This window comes from Oreochromis aureus, linkage group 18, assembly GCF_013358895.1.
Source record: "Oreochromis aureus strain Israel breed Guangdong linkage group 18, ZZ_aureus, whole genome shotgun sequence".
Lineage (NCBI taxonomy): Eukaryota > Metazoa > Chordata > Actinopteri > Cichliformes > Cichlidae > Oreochromis > Oreochromis aureus.
Window position 1 is genome coordinate 4,387,060 of NC_052959.1, and position 18,059 is coordinate 4,405,118.

The window sequence follows — 18,059 nt, forward strand, 5'->3', positions numbered from 1 at the left end:
AAGCGTCCGAGAAGACATCACGAACGCTTCCTGGCCATCCAGTGTAGATGTTAGTGAAACTGTTGGGAAGATAACGTGAACATTTTATTTGTACTGTATAATCTGCAGATTCTGACAGAAATCTGCAACTATCCTTTGAAGCACCGCTCCTCTCTAAAACAGCAATAAGGATCATTATTAGGTTATCTACATTATTATGTAAATAACAAAATAACTTAAAGCAAAAATTTGGAAACATAAAGTCCATTCTCATTCTCATTTAAAATGTCTCACTTTTAAAAAAATAATTATCTGAGTCTTACAACAAACAATTGATAGATTGATACATATATACCATCAGAACAGTGTACATCACTGTCACAACAGTGTTTGTTTTCATTCAAAGGCTTTATGATTTTTCCTATAATGGCGGGCCGGTCTCTAGTCAAAATGCCCGGGACGATTGTTTTGTCCCAGTCCAGCTCTGTATGCAGCTCATCTGCAGTCTGGTGTTACCTACATCTTCCTATTCAGAAGGCAGAATTTCCGAGTTCTGAGTACAATCAAAAGCACCACGACTGCAGTTTTTGTGTTGGATGTAAAAAGCAGGCTAGAATCATGGTGGCGGTCAACGACGGTCCAGGCGTGGGATTTCTCTCGTGGAAATGTGCACATTATTTTTTCCTTTCTATTGGTAGGTGGCACAGTGCACTTGTGGCAAGTAAGCAAGCTAGAAGACTGACAATCTTGCTGGGTATCCAGTTATGGAAGCAACACATTAACAAGAGAATTCTGAGTAAAACCAAAGTTACTTTCCCTAGTAACTAGTTACTTTGAAAATAACGAGTAACTTGAAGTAACTGAGTTACTTTTTTAGAGAAGTAACTAGTAATGTAACTAAGTTACTAATTTAAAGTAACTTACCCAACACTGTATATAGGTAATGCAATGCATTTACTGTTGAAGGGATTTTTCTTCTTTTCCATATGTGCAGGTATGTTATAAGAAATTACAAGATAATTTTCACAGGTTGAGGTGGAGGATGTGATATCCACCTTAGAGATTTTTTCATCCTTCATAGTATTCGGAGTTAACTGTTTTTACAGCAAGAATGCTGTTTTGGTCAAAAGCTGATAATGATGTCACATTTTCAGGATTTTATCCATGTCTCTCTTTTTTTACATAACAACAATGGTTTATCATGTGACATCAACCAGTCATGGGTACAGACAAAGGTTTATTAATAGTCAGCAAAATATAACGCAAAAAGGTTACCATACCACCTAGTTGTATCACAGTGTCTCTGCAATTTGTCAGCTGTATAGGAATTTCTTTTATTTATGTATTAATCACATTATTTTATTGTATGATGCCTTGGTGCTACTGGATTTTAACATGTCTCACACTCATACAGTAAGACAGATGGTAAGGAAGTTGGGGGAAGCAGACAACTCCACAGGAAGAATCTTTTGTCTCTTGGAGGACTCTGGGAGGTAGCAAGGGAGTGTGAACCTTAAGGTGTGAAACAGCTGTGTACTGCCTTTTGTTCCTGGAGAAGGTATTTAACTGAGAGCCATGCTGGGCTCAGGGAGACTCTGCTGACCGTCTGCCCCACGATCATGCAGGCTCTCCACCAAGCTTGGTTTTCTGTTCTTTGTTTGTGATTAAAGAATGTTAGAAATTCCTCAAATGAGCTGTCAGATGGGATGATGACTTCAGATGATGTAGCAAGCATGTTGTGTGAAGGATTCTGTGACCTTTGGTCTTCATCTGGCTGTATTGTTGTCGTTCATCCTCTCCAGCAAAATTTCTGCACAGCAGCTCAGGAATATAATCACACACAGAGTAAGCGCAGCCTGAAGATTTGCATCGCAGGATAGTACTTATAATAGCACACTGCATGTGAGTGATGTTGTTGCATGGCTAGGCAGCATATTAATAGCGTACTGCAAGTTACGGAGAGAATTAAGCATTTCTGTCAGATTCCAAATTTTTTTCCATCTACTTGCAAGAGTTTGACATTTATAATAGCGATCACAGCAGCAAGAAGACTTAGTACTCCTCCTTCATGCTGCCTCTTAGCTTTAGCCCATCTACTGTAGATATATTTTAACTTCCCTCAATTTTAAATTCACAGGGGAACTCCCCTTAGGTTCACACTACCTTCCCAAATCCTTATGTTGATTGCATGGTGCCAATCATTAATCAGTAGGGTATTTATTGGCCCAGTTAGTGGTACCTATTCTGTGCTGCCCACTGCTTCATCGCTGCCAACATTCCACCACCACCTGCTTTTCAAAGTGTTTTTGAATGTGTTTGACCAGAGAGTAAGGGCTGACTCTGTAGTGCACTTGGAATCCAGCACAATTCATAAATGGGAAAAATGACTAATAATGGACAAAGTGGAAAATGGATGAATATGCATTTTCTGCCTTTTGCGTTCTTTTAAAGTCCCATATATATATATATATACGTGTGTGTGTGTGTGTGTGTGTGTGGGTATGTATTAGTGCTGTCAAAATTAACGCATTAACGCAGATTAAGCCATCATCACGATTAACGCAATACAAAAAAATGCTATTAATGCATCTGGAGTGCAGAATGACTCAAAATCCCTGAAATGTTTCTGTCAACGCATTTCGGGCAGTTTGTCCAAGTAGAGTTACCTTTGCACATGCACAAATGGGCAGTTGATCTGGTAGTGACGGGCAGCTGAACCAATCAACTCAATTTTCTTGATGGGAAATTTGAGTATTAAAAAAAACAACAAGACGGAACAGTCGACCGACATAAAGTATTATGCACATTGTACAACAAGGAATTTTCTTTTCACCGAAGCACTTCCAGCTTAAAATATCAAATTGACGCGACGTACACGTTAGCTGGGAATGCTGCTAGCACTTTGGCTAACGCGTCACCCAGCTTGCTACAAACCACTCACAGAGCATCAGGGACTCAGTAAGTCTACCTCGAAAATATTGACAATATTGATAACACGAATGTTCAAGATGTTCAAGTCTGTTTGCTCATGCAAAATGAAATGTGATTAATGTAGATTCGTGAATCGTGATTAATCAAAATTAATCCACAGTAACCCTGTGATGAATCTGAGTAAACATTTTAATTGTTTGACAGCACTAATATATATTATATATTAGTGCATATGTACCTATTAGTATATAGATTTTTTGCATTTCAGTGACAGCTGTGTTTAATTTGAGTAGAAAAATATATAAAAATTCTGGAACCATCCTCTGAGCTGTGCATATCACAAGAAGATAGCAGCAGTGAAATGAGCTTTAAGAGAACAAACGTATTCTTGCAGCAGGAATCCAATTTGTGCCAACAGAAGGTATAAATGAAAACCTGTGTTCAGAATAGAAAATCTAGATACTTTTCATTAAAATTGGTTCAAAAAAGGAAGAAGAAGAAAAAAGAGCGAGAGACAAAACATACACTGTAATTTAAAATCCTTAAAAGTTTTCGTGTGTTTAGAGGTTAAATTAAATTATGCTCGTAACCACGGAAAGCCAACATGTCTGTGAGCGAGTTACTCATGAAACTCCAAATGGAATCAGATGTTTATTGGCGTGACACTTGGAGAGAAGTATAGCATGTGCTGCTGTGGTTTTCTGAGTACGTTTTCCTGAGTGGAGGGTGGAGAGTGTTTTATTGAGAAAACCTAATCTTTTGATGATGAAATAAGAGGAAAATATTGCCCAGATTTCCATTCCATGAGTGTTGTATCTAAAGTAATCTTCTTTGATGGAATGATTCTATTTGATGTTTTATTGTCTCTGTGAAGCTCCAGATTCTTTTTCTCTCCACTTCTCTCCGTTACTGTGACACAAATACACACACGCACAGGTCTACTGCTGTGTGATTGTTCTCAATCTCAGTAAACTCATTTTCACACATTATCTATATATAATACAAATAGGAAATACAGTTTCCACATCTCTTGACCTGACTCAGGTCATGTCCACACTAATGACTTTGTTATTTTCAGCATAATAATTTTGTTCTTTTACTATAACATGCACAGTACAAGTGCTTTGATAAGATGGTTTCAGCAATAGCTACTCTTACAAATGTTATACAGATATAAATGTTTCCTTTACAGTTTGGTAAATGGACTGGTTCTTATATAGCGCTTTTCTACTCTTCTGAGCACTCAAAGCGCTTTACACAACTTGTGCATTCACCCATTCACACCAGCACATTTTTCTAGGTGCTTTCTAAGTAACATTCATACACATTCACACTCCGATGGATGCATCGGAGAGCAACATGGGGTTAGTGTCTTGCCCAAGGATATTTGGCATGCAGACAAGGAGCAGCCTGGGATCAAACCACCGACCTTCTGGTTGGTAGCTGATCTGCTCTGCCACCTGAGCTACAGCCACCTGAGCTACAGTTTGCCTCCTTGTTGTTGTCTATCTGTTTTCTCTTGTACCTGATTATGTGTCCTTCCCTTCAGTGTGTTTGCAGAGATGAGCAGTGCTAAAATCTTGTCTGGACAGTAATGGAAATCGCTTTGACAAGCATAATGTAGAGCAGGGGTGCCCAATCCTAGTCCTCGAGAGCTACCGTCCTGCAGCTTTTAGATTCATCCTTGTTCCAACACACCTGAATCAAATGAATGTCTTGTTATCAGGCCTTTGCCAAACTTGATGACATGCTGAAGAGGTCATCAAACCATTTGATTCAGCTGTGTTGGAGTAGGGATGCATCTAAAAGCTGCAGGACAGTAGCTCTCGAGGACTAGGATTGGGCACCCCTGCTGTAGAGTCTTGCAGTCCTTGGTGATAGATACATTTTAGCGTACAGTTATTTTTTTTTCTATTCATCCACATTCTCAAAGTTTTTTGAAAAGTATTGATGCATGTTTTAGTCATGACTTATAGGTCACCCCTGGAATCCATTGTGATTGCTGCATCTGAAAAGAAAATGGACGTTGCAGCTTCTCAGAGACACGTTTTAAACTTGCTGGTGGTGATTTTTTTTTTTTCAAATTCAGAAGACTTCAAGTGTCATAGCTCTTGAAATTTTGCAGTTCTTTGTGAACTTTTAGAGCTGAACTTGGGCATTTCTTGGGCAAAGACTTCTTTTCGCTTGTTGTTTGTAATTTTACGATTTTAAACCAGATAGAGGCCAAATGGAAAGGCACGCTGATTCTCACCCACACATTCATATATCTCTCTATGTTTCTCAGTCTGTCTGTCAAAAATGTTTTATTTGCTAAATATTTTCAGCAGTCAAACCTCACTTTAATGCCAAATACTATAGCTTATACTGAAGGTTAATGTGAAATCTCATTTGAAGTGATTCAATTTTTTAAGGACAAGGTCTCTTTCTTTTCACCTGCCACTTTACCGACGTTTTATTTCATGCAATTGCTGCCGGCTTCCTTTTTATAAAGGTAATGCATCACTCATTATGACTTTTTCCCTGAATACCAGAGGCTAATTCATTATACCAGTCCCGGGTGTAGCCCTAATTTGCGGATGAATTCTGTAGTGCACTGAAAAGCTAACGGAACTAAATTGCTTTTGCTGATAAGAGACAGTGTTTGATGATTTGTTTGAATGTTTTCATGTATATGTCTTTTGCACAAAGACTTATTCACTGCCAAAACCTGCACAGAAATCATAAACGTCTAATATACAGTAAATATTTATGATACGGTAATTAATAAAAAATAAAAAGACATTTCTTCACACACAATTACAATATTTATCTGCTGGTAAATTCCAGACTTGTTGCCATAGATCATACCACACTTTGTCAAGGAGACCAGACGAATGTACTCAGAGAAGAAAAACATAAAAAATCAACTGTATAAAATATGAATTTTGACCTTTAGATTTTGTTTAACATTTTTTATTTTGTACATATAGGAAAATAGAGAGATATGTAAAACCTTGCACTGCAAAGTGATAAAATATAGCAAATAAAGGTAAAAGATGTAGTAGTGCAGAAGTGAAATGGAGTAGAAATGTGGAAGAACTATCGATTGATATTTAAACAACAATGCAAAATAATAATTTTCTAATAAACATTGTTAATATCGTACTATCATACACAAAACATCTCCATCTATCTAAATGTTAATTTTCTCTAAAGCAAAGTAAATGGTTTATCTAAACTTAGCACAGAAAGTAAGGAAATTCATGTTGGGTGGGTTATTATTTGGTACAGTGCTTCTTGTTAATAAATGTTATGCCATTGGAAAGCCTGTTTATTTCCCCTTTTACAGTTAATGGTCCCACGTTTGTAAGGAAATTGCATTTTTAGATTTAGCAGCAGAGTTGAGGAAAACCAGTGCTGGTGGTGTCTAGCAAAGGTTAAAGATACAGTCTAATTGCAGAAATCAAATCTTTACATTTCAAATATTTTTAGCTTTCTCTAACCACACTGCATCCACAGGAAAAGAACACAGAAAATCCATGAATACATTTACATATGATGGTATTGTTTGCAGGCTCCAATGTCATTCTGACAGCAGCATATATAAAAGCAGCCTCTTTTTTCTTTTTTTAAAGTCTAGCACTCTGTATTGTCCTGTGTGTTTTTCTCTTGCCTTCTGTGTACATTTGAACCCAGTTGGTGTTTAAAACCAGCGATAATGCACACAGCAGTTGGTGTTTCTTTTGGTTTATCCCTTTATGAAACTGAGAGGTTAACATATCAAACAGCCGGCAAAGACCCTGAATCTTTGTGTGCCTTTATGTGTGGTAGGCAGGGTGTGACCCACATTTGTTTGAAGGCGATGTAGGAGCTATGGTGGTCAGACAGCACAGAACACACTAACTCAGAATACACACCAAGTGTTCCCTGCTGTGCCGGCTGTTGCCTCCTGACTGTTTCCATCACAGAACCACAGGCCTGTTTCTGCCGTGCTGCTCTGTCCATGTTAAGCTGTCTGCCTCTCTGATAATGTGGACCATAGAGAAAAAGCCCACAACCCCCTCACATTCCACGCAATCATGCACACACCTTCCACCCCCACCCAGTGCCTCATCAGCAGCTAATCTAACTCAAGTCCAACACAAGTAGAAGTGAAAATTAAGCAGAATCCCTGTCTGTCTCTCTACAAGAACTGCTTGACAGCTCTTCTTTTGTCATTTCAGACAGATGAAAATTGAAAAGAGTGTGATTATTCCATGTGGTTTTGTTCCTTTGCAGCCTGATTCAGCCAGATGAGACTTTTCTTTGCTGGAGTTTGAGGTGATGTAAAGTTTGATTGAATAAACAACAACAAGCCTGGTTAATGCTGAAGTGATTTGTTCGCTCAGTTTGTAGTTTAGATTGATTTTGGCATAAAACATCAAGCAGCACAATAGAAATTCATTCCGTGTGGTATTATTTAACCCCTTTTATTTTCAAATTGACAGCCACATGTTGGAAAAATACTATGCACTATTGTTGTCAACAACAGATAGGGCTGTATCCACCAGTCAATTTATTTAAAATATCTGTAATATATAGATATGTGTAATAATAATGAATAAATGAATATATTAATATTAATTTAGAAATTAAATGCAAATAGGACACATTTGCAAATAATTGGGCGATCATAATTTTGTGACTGGTCAGTTCCAGCTTCCTAAAAACTAACCAATCATCAACAAAACTCCAAAAGGTTTCTTAAATATACGAAGTAACAACTCTAAAAACAATATCTGCACAAATCCCATTCGTGCAGGTGAAAGCCCAACCTCATCTTTGTCACTCCACACTTTTTCCACCACAGGATGACACATACTATTTTAGTATTTTTCCTGGTTTGTAAAGCTATCACATTGCAATTTTGTTACTGGTTATTCACAACGATACCAATTACTTCAGTGATATAATGGTATAAGGATCACACTAACACGATGATATCAGATACACAACGACAGTAAGCACACTGGAAAGTGCAGATGTCATGACCTCAACCACTGATAGTTTTCAAGCTTGTTTAAGGCCGTAGCAGCTGATGTAACTTGTGCGATGATGAGATTAAAGGATTTAACAGATTACGTGTAGCCCAGGAAAATGTGGCTAACATGTATTCCCATCTCCATTACCCCTGATTAAAAGCTAATGAGAGCAGCCAATTTTACTCTTGCTCTGTGGAAAGTTAATGCAGAGAAAAGCCTGCCAGTGCTTATTTTCCTTAATGATAATCAGATATTAGCATTAGTAAGGTCACGGGAGTACAATTAGAAGCCAGAGAGAAGTGCTTTTTACATGATGCAGAGTTGCTGTGTTTACTGTGCGACTTTTCGCAGGCTTCCTTTCTCAATGACACACAAAATTAACAGGACATATAGGAATAATTAAAGTCTAATTGCACCATTATGTGTTTGATCTGGACCATCACTCTCTTTATTCCTCTATCTATTGTACTATTATATGCATATTATCTTCACCATCACTAATCAGATTCTGGAGAATGTTCATAAAATTATGTTCCTCATTACACTGATTAGCATTTCTATTATTGCACCGCAAAGGTTTCTTATTTTACATCATAAGTCACATGCAAGGTTGGTTTTGTAAAATGTTACAACAATGAGGCTTTAATTAAAGAGAAAACAAAAGAAAGACTAAAAGAAGACTTTTGTTCTTGCCTGAGTCTGATTTCTTGAAGCAGTACTTTTTGCAAGGCCTCTTCTGGCATTTTTCACTGCCACTCTTATTGTTTTTACACAAATTTTGAATAGGATGCGTTGGCTGAAATGTACAAGCACTTTGTTGCTGTGGGTAGCAGGGGTGCAGCAATCAAACAAAAAGCAGAAGCAACCACAGAAAATGAGGAATGCATTTCCAAAGTACACACAGAGGGGTTGGTAATGACTCTTTGATAGTAAGGAGGAGAGATGTCATTTCTAACATAATGGGAAACTGTTAGATATGATTATATCATGATATGAGTATCTAGAAATATAAACGTATAAAGAAAGTGCATGCTCCGACAACACCAATGCACTGCATATGTAGGTTTAAGGACGGCAATCTCAACCTGCGTGAATTTTTTGTCATTTGCCAACCAATTTTAATTCGGTCAGTACATCACTATTTGTGCGTTTTCTGAATTTCTGTTTGTAATGTATGGCTTTCTGGCTGGACTCTAAGTACTATAGATAGTTTTTGTTTAATTGTGAATTTCTTTGTATGTAGAAGGCAACAGATAGCAACAGGTTTGTAACTGATGGCAGCAGATTTGCAGATTTTTTTTAAAATCACAGTTAATAGCTGCATTATCACAAACAGATTGCATCTACTTGACATTATGACTTCAATGATTCTATCTTACTGGAGTTTTACCGTCACCTTTATACAAAACAGTCACTTTGAAGACAGCTGAAAAAAACTGTTTCTTGTATTGATCATTTAATAACTGTTTAATAACACTGTTAGAGTAGAAAGAGTGTTTCTGAATGTCAAAGTCAGACACTTTTGAGTGTATACCAGGGAAGTGGAAGAGACAGAAAAGTGATGACGACTCTAAGGGGTTCTAAGAAACAGTAGAACAGTCAGCTAGTCTTTTCTGGGGTTCTTTTAAAGACGTTATTAATCTGTCATCATAAAAAAATGTTAAAGATTAAAACCTTTGAACAAAGTGTAGCCAACTAAAATAGGTCTCTGTCTTCAGACCTAGTAGAACTCAAAGTTTATTTAAGTTATATTTGTCGATATTTAATATTATAAATAAAAATGTTCAAGCAGTACAAAATACTTTTACACCACTTTATAGATGAGAATTTAAATTTGCCTCCAACATGGATTTTAAATTTTATTTGTATTTGTACTTGGTGTAAGGTACAGTGCCAATCAGTGTAACCAAAAAAACTGATAACATTATCATTTAAAGTATTGAAATCTAAAAAATGGCTTGCACATATCTCTCTTGCATGAAATCAAAAAATGGATTTATCTCAGCAGAACTGTGATCCATGTCTGTGCAGTGTTATATTTTTAGGGTTGGCATGGTTTGCAATGGTAAAGGGGTGGGGGCCAAGGTGATATATTTTTTTTCAAAATACCCGGTGGCGTCCCTGACTGTATCCCACATACCTGTGGAGGAGGGCGGTACCCAAATTACACTACCTCTACAATGAACATTCTGACCTATTGGGCTACAGAGCTTGGGAGACTAATATCACAACTATGAAGAGTAAGTTAAGCAGCTATTACTCTGGCAACAAAAGGGTGCTTGTCATAAAAAATGCTCACGAACTCTGTAAATGTTCTTAAAATGATCAGTTGTCTCTGCACGGGGGAGAAAAAGCCCTTGAGGTGCTTAGATGTTGCCCCGCGTTCTTCTGTGGAACCTTAGAATATTGCAAGGCATACTCATAGTTGGTCATCCAGTTGGATGACCATGCCTACTGAATACCCAGTTGTCCTCTCACTGTCAAAAAAACATGACTCAAAATTTATCCTCCATGTTTCATTCAATTTCTGTGTATTATTTGTATTTCCTCCATCAGTCTTTTCACTATGTGTGTGAAAATCAGAGGGTTCTTTATTTCTGCACAGTTCTGTAAAGGTTCACACACTTTCCCAAACTGCAGAACCTAAATTCAGTTCAGAATAATCCTTCTTTTCTCCTTATACTATATTTTTTCCTTCATACTTCAACATGCAATCTCAAACTGTGAGAAGAATTACAACCTTCTTCATAATGGATACGGTCGAAGTTCTTTATGTACTTTATACTGCGCTTATCTCTAATCCTCATCTACTGCTGTGTAACATAACATGTTAAACTGCAGTTACCAGCACAAAATAAGCATAAGAAAAAAATAAGATAAGGTAAGATTTGCAAAATATTAGTTTAGACTTATACATTCCGTCAAGCTCTTGAACTGCTGTCTCCTGTTAATGTTCATACATTGCACTGGTTGTGTATGAGTTTGATTTCATTCTTATGCTCATTTAACACTAATGCAGCAAACAAAAGACCCACAAAGGCAGCATAACCTCCTGAACTGAATGGCTCGATTGTGTCTTTTGGAGAGTGAAGCATTACAACTCTTAACAACTTGGTGCGACAAATGCAAATGGTCCACGTTAATGCTAGTTTGTTTGCAAAGCATCTATGCCAAGAAAAAGACAGAAAAAAGAAGCACAAGCCAAAAACTCTGCAACTCAGAAAAAGGGGCAGATTCTCCCAAAGATGGCATCATATGACAACCTGTCCCACTTATGTCATAAAACTTTCACCTGTCATTTCATACTACACTTCCCCTTCATCTGTAAGTGATGCTGTCATTTCCATTTGATTCAAGTTGATGCAGAGGGATATGGAAAGGAGGAAAAGACAGCAGAGAGAGGAAAAAGAGAAATGTATAAAGATTGGAAAGCACTGTCATTTTGTATTTCGTAAAAGAATGTTTGAGGGCAAAAGCACATAAAAGGAACTGGTCAACTAAAAGAAATTTTGCTTAAAGGCATTTCAAATCTCCCGCTGTCCAAGTGACCCGGGGAGGGGGAGGGAAAGAGACGAGCTGAGTGTAAAGATGAGGCTGGTGACAAATCATCATACACTGCCACAAAGAGAGAGGACAGAAAAGAGCAGTTGCATGTCTGTATAACACAGTCACCATCAACTCCTATAACAGCCAAAGAACAAAAAACAAAAAAACGCCACGAGTGATTGGAATGGATCATCTTCAGGCACGTCTACATTAGCGACAGAACAAATGGTGGTGACAGCTTTCATGGCTATGAGCTTGGAGAATCTATTTTTAAAGAGCTGGAACGGAGGGGAAGGAAACGACAAGGCAAAGTAAAAAATCGGAATATAAATATAGATGTAATCCAAGTTGAGGAAATCGAAATTCAAATTGCAGCCTCAGCAGACACAGTGTGCATCTATCAATTTTGGTATTAAATTTGGAATAATGATAATGGTGACAGGGGCCAATATGAACTCTGGACCTGGCACAGGACTACACTGCATCATTTATAGAGCACATAGTGAGAACCTGCTGGCTTAGCATACAATTTCCTCTCAGCAAGGAAACTGTCAGGCCCAAAATGCGCGTTCACTGTAAGAGGAAATTTAATAGGAAGCCTATACACAAGACTGAATTTTCTTCTTCTGTACAATTATGTGATGTTAAAGATATCAATAACAAATACAACATTTTTAACTAAAGTGCTATCAAATGAAGCGCTGACAAATCAGATAGAAAGTCTTCCTTTGCTAATGTTTCACTTTCATTGTGCAGAACGACATATGCATACACTTTACAGCAGGTACAAGTAACAAGGATGTTTATAGGAATCAGTGATGATACAATCACTCTTTGGCAGGTGTTTTTGACACATACACTCAGCCCAAGCTTTAAAAAAGACGTTGCACTTGATCTCTACTGCCCTAACGCCTGAAATCAGTGAGATGAATTAAACTATAACCATCACAAGTAGTTTAGAATAATAATAATAATAAAAATAATAATAATAATGACATCGGCAGTTCTTTTTGAACTGTAATTCGATACTGCCCCATGTGAAGTTGTTTTGGACACTAACTACAGAAACTTTCAGCTGCCCCACTATGTATTTCATCATATTATTGTGACAAAACAAGTGACTAATAAAAGCTGAGTTAGAAATTGCTAGGAAGTTTAGCATTAACTCTACTGCTCGGGTATATTTGTAATTTTTCATTAAGCTTGGTGAAATAATAATACGTTTTAGTCTATTTTTTTAAGGAAATGACTGTTAACAGTACAATGTATGTGCAAATTTGAATCATTTTAGCTAGTTGTTTACAAAGAAACTAAGGAGGACACGCAAAGGGCTGGTGTGACAGAAGAATTTCCTATGGCTAGAGAGACATGGAGGAAGATGATCCACTCTGGCGACCCCTGAGTGGCAGCAGTGAGAAGGAGACAAATAAGACGGGGAAGAAAAATATGAAAAGTGAAATTGAGAGCTCCAGTAAACAGCTAACAAATGCAAGTTCAAGGTTTGGAACTGATCTTTTATCTCCTTTATTTGAAACAGGATAATGAGGAAACAGGCCTCGCCTAGCCATGAAACTGCTTGTCACCCAATCGTCCAATTAGAAATGGCTGTAAACAGTTCATGCTGTACTTTTGTTAAACCCTTGAATTAAAGCTGAAAGTCTACACTTCAGTCACGCTTCGATTTAAAATTCACTGTGGCATTGTACAGAGGCAAAGTTACAAAAACTGTGTAATTGTTTAAATACTTCTGGGCCTAATCATATCAATCCAGTTCTGAGGCTGTCTGTCCAATGTGGGCATTTTTATACTTCAGACAAATATTAAACCCTAAATTCTGATAAGGTCATTTTGTAATCTTTTGCCTGCAGCTCAGCTTTATGACCTTCATGCAGCTGCACGCATAACTGAACACAACATAAAGGGATGTAAAGAAACACTGCCAGAGAAAGGCTTTGAGGCTACTTTGTGTTACAGAGAAGAGCTTCTAGGCTTCACCTTTTCAGACCAAGTGGTTACTGATGAGAGTTTAAAAAAATAAAACAAAAACAAAAAAAACCCTGGCCCACAAGGCTGAATTTTAAAGCCCAAATCATGCAAATGGGACTAGTAAATATGTGGTTGCTAAGCTTCTGTTTTTACTACTATTGTTACAAAATAAGCTGGCAGGAGATCCGAGCAGTGTAATGTTGGGCTAGAGCTAAAACTGTATATATGCAATACAATTACTGTACCATACTTATGTAATAGTTCAGATTAAAAAACCACAGGTGACATCTGGTAAATGGACTGGTTCTTATATAGTGCTTGTCTACGCTACTTGAGCACTCAAAGTGCTTTATACAACATGCCTCATTCACCAACGCACCTTTTTCTGTGCCTGTACTTTCAATCTAACATTCGCACATCAATTTACACTTTGGAAATGCAGACTGGAGCAAGCAAGGAACAAACCTCAAACCTTCTTATTAGTAGATTACTTGCGCTACCTTTTGACCTACAACCACCCTGAATAAAAACACATATACCCTAAGAAGGGTAAGGACTGAATCCTACAGATACAATCTATGGGTCCTTAAAACTGACACACTAAGCCTTGGTAAAATTGCGGGTAAAGTTACAATTGCAGCATGTGCATGCTGCAATTGTAACTTTTGCATTTAGACTATCTGGGCTTATTTCGGACAGTAAATCTTGCATGAAACAGTTAAATTGGAGAATGGTGAAGACCATTCCCTTCTCATGTTTCTGCTGTTTTATTTATTTTGGAAATATTTCTGATGCTGCAGTTCTTGAGGCTGACTTTTTGAAGTACATTTTAAATGTTAAAAAATAATTTTACCACTTCATGTTTTGTTAGCTGAGCTGTCAGGAAAGCCATAATATCTTTCCACTTACACTAATGTTTGTAGGGCTAGAAGACACACACACACACACACACACACACACACACACACACACACACACACACACACACACACACACACACACACACAGAGTAATTGATTGATTATTGATTGATTAATTGCATTGATTAATTGCAATCTGTGTACCACACAGCCAGAATTCTAACTGGTTTGTAAGGGATCAAATACTTATTTCACTAAATATAGTATATACACACACAAAGATATATTGAGTGTGAGAGCAGCTAACCTGAAAGACAGGATCATGGCGAATCTGGAAGCCTGGCCCCTCTAGCCGATTACCATGACAACATGAAGTTACCTATGGAGGTGTACTAGAAGATGTGAATGCAGCATTACAGACAATCCCTGCTTCAACCATGACTGAAATCAATCAGCTGATCTACACCACGGCAGCAGTGATGACAAAGATGCTTGGCTACAAGATGAACAGCCACAAGGAGCAGTTCCCTTCACGGAGAAAGCGACTAGAGGCCAAAATCAAGGTAGCACGGAGGGAAGCCAACTATCAGAAATACAGAAAGGTGCAATAAAGAGAAGGGTGCCTAAGAAGTACAGCAAGCTGTCCATAACTGAGGCCTTGGAAACTGCCAAGCAAAGACTCACAGCCTTGGCCAGCCGCTTGAAGAGGTACACCAGAGAGCTTGTAGGCAGGAGAATAAACCAGCTGTACTCCACTGAATCATCCAACTATCAGTAGCAGAGGAACAATATGAGAACAGCACCACCAAGGCTGAAGACAGAGCAATGTTGGGAGAGCATATGGGAGAAGGACACAATCCATAACAGCAATGCTTAGTGGCTAGTGGATCTAAGTGCAGACCACAGCAACCTCCCTGAACACGGTCCAGTAACCATCACAGTGGCAGATATCCAAGAAAGGGTCTCCAGTATGAAGAGTTGGATACCACCAGGGCCCAACATGGTTCACGCCTACAGGCTGAAGAAGCTGACTGCACTCCATGAGCATCTGGCAGCACAAATGAACCAGTTGCTAGGTGATGAGAACCCAGAATGGCTAACTGAAGGCCGGACAGTCCTGATCCCGAAGGATCCCCAGATCCCCAATAACCTGCCTCAGTACCACATAGAAGCTCCTATCAGGCATCATAGCGGCTAAGATGAACAGGCACATGGCTCAATACATGAGCAGAGCACAGAAGGGAATTGGCAAGAATACCAGAGCGAAACACCAGCTCCATGAGTAGCTCTTGGTGGACAGAGCAGTCACCCGAGACTGCAAGACTAGGCTGACCAACATGTGCACTGCCTGGATTGACCACAAGAAGGCCTATGACTCAATGCACCACATCTGGATCCTGGAATGCCTAGATCAACAGGACCCTAAGAGCCTTTATCAGGAACTCAATGGGGATGTGGTGTACAACACTAGAGGACAACTTCAAGCCCCTAGCATAACTCATCATCAAGTGTGGGATCTACCAAGGAGATACTCTGTCCCCACTGCTGTTCTGCATAGGCCTCAACCTCATCTGTGAGATCATTAACAAGACTGGCTACAGATACCGACTACGGATGGGAACAATCGTCAGCAACCTCCTCTACATGGATGACATCAAGCTGTATGCCAAGCGTGAACAAGACATTAACTCACTGATCCACACCACCAGGACATACAGCAAGGACATTGGAATGCCATTCAGATTGGAGAACTGTAGTCAGATGGTAACAAAGAGAGGGAAGATAGTCAGAACCGAGGGGATCAAACTGCCAGAGGGCAACATTGCAGACATTGAGGACAGCTACAAGTACCTGGGAATCCCACAGGCAAATGGGAACCACGAGGATGCCACTAGAAAAGCTGCAACCACCAAATTCCTGCAGAGGGTCAGGCAAGTCCTTAGGAGTCAGCTGAACGGTAAGAACAAGATCTGGGCTATCAACACCTCCGCCCTGCCCGCAATAACGTACTCTGCTGGGATAACAACCTGGCCAAAAGAGGAGATAGAAGGCACAGACATCAAGGTGAGGAAGCTCCTGACCATGCATGGAGGGTTTCACCCCTAGTCCAGCACCCTGAGGTTGTATGCTAAGTGGAAAGAAGGAGGCTGGGGACTGGTGAGTGTCAGCACCACAGAGGAGCAAGAGAAGGAACCATTGTGGAAGGACAGGCCCCCGCACAGTATGTACAGATAGAGGAAGTGGCTGACATCCAGAAATCCTACCAGTGGCTGGACAAAGCTGCAAAGACAGCACAGAGGCACTAATCATAGCAGCACAGGAACAAGCTCTGAGTCCAAGATCCATAGAAGCTGGAGTCTACCACACCAGGCAAGACCCCAGGTGCAGGCGGTGTAAAGATGCCCCTGAGACAATCCAGCACATAACAGCAGGGTGCAAGATGCTAGCAGACAGGGCATACATGGAAAGCCATAACCAAGTGGCCTGCATAGTATACAGAAACATCTGTGCCGAGTATAGCCTCGAAGTCCCGAGGTCAAAATGAGAGACACTCCCTAGGGTGGTCGAAAATGCCCGAGCTAAGATCCTGTGGGACTTCCAGATACAGATGGACAAACTGGTGATGGCTAACCAACCAGACATAGTAGTGGTGGACAAGCAGAGGAAGACACCCACAGTGATAGATATAGCGATACCAAATGACAGCAACATAAGGAAGAAGGAATGCGAGAAGCTGGAAAAATACCAGAAGAGCGCAGTCCTAGGAACAGGAAAGACAGTGCACAGGACCCTCAAGCTCCCAGGCCTCTGGTAGAGGACCCGAGCTTGAAGGATAGACTGCCCACAGGGGTGAGGGGGGGATTTTTTATAACTTCATTGAATGTGTCCACCAGTCAAAATGAACTGTTACTCGTTTATATCTTCAGATATTATATTGACAGTATTTAAAAAAACGCTTGCTTTTTTCTGGCAGACAAAATGCATTATCCATTCCCTCTGATGCATGTTTAGTCACTGTTTAACAGATTCAGCTAAGAGCATGTTTTGTTTCGTTAAATTTGCAAAGACTGCATATATCACAGCAACATTCTAGGCTTACTTTAAAATAACTTTCCCTCAAGATAAAGACATAAAATGTGTCAAAACCATTCATTTGACATTAATTAGCTAATTAAATGTCTAAACTGGAGGCAAGAACTCTAATCTGCTATAATTAGCTATGTTCAAAGTATGAGTTTCTTTCTTTCTGTTTACTTTCTATTGGCCACAATCCTGTTCTTTCATGAAAAATAAGGAGATGCTGTAAAGTCTAGTAATATAGTTTGATTTTCACCCATTTACTTGACATTTTGAAGTGGTTCATGAATTGCGATTATATATTTTATTGGTTAATGCCTGCTTTCATTTTTTCAGTCAGCATTTGGCTAATCAATCTTTTGTTTAGTATGAACTTTGGGCTGAGTGTTGACATAAAAACAAAATCTCTCCATAATCATTTGGGGGAAAATTGTCCAGAAGCATTTTCCTTCAAAGACACGGGTCAACTGGTCATCTCAAGAGAATCAGAACATATAAATGTGCACTAGCTAACAGTAAAATGGATTTTAAATTCAGTCACCTAACCCTTAGGCAGCTGAAGAAAAAATGTACATCCCAAAAAAACTTTCTTCTTCACTTTCTTCTTTGAGAATTTCTGCAGAAGTGAAATAACTTTACACTTCATTCACAGGAAGAGCGATATGAGCATGTGCAAAGC

At 39.0% G+C, this 18,059-nt stretch overlaps 1 protein-coding gene across 1 annotated transcript in view; it reads right to left on the reverse strand.

The window, feature by feature from the left end:
• Positions 1-18,059, reverse strand: part of brinp2 (bone morphogenetic protein/retinoic acid inducible neural-specific 2) — a 238,572-nt gene that overhangs the window by 117,568 nt on the left and 102,945 nt on the right. The window lies entirely within an intron of this gene.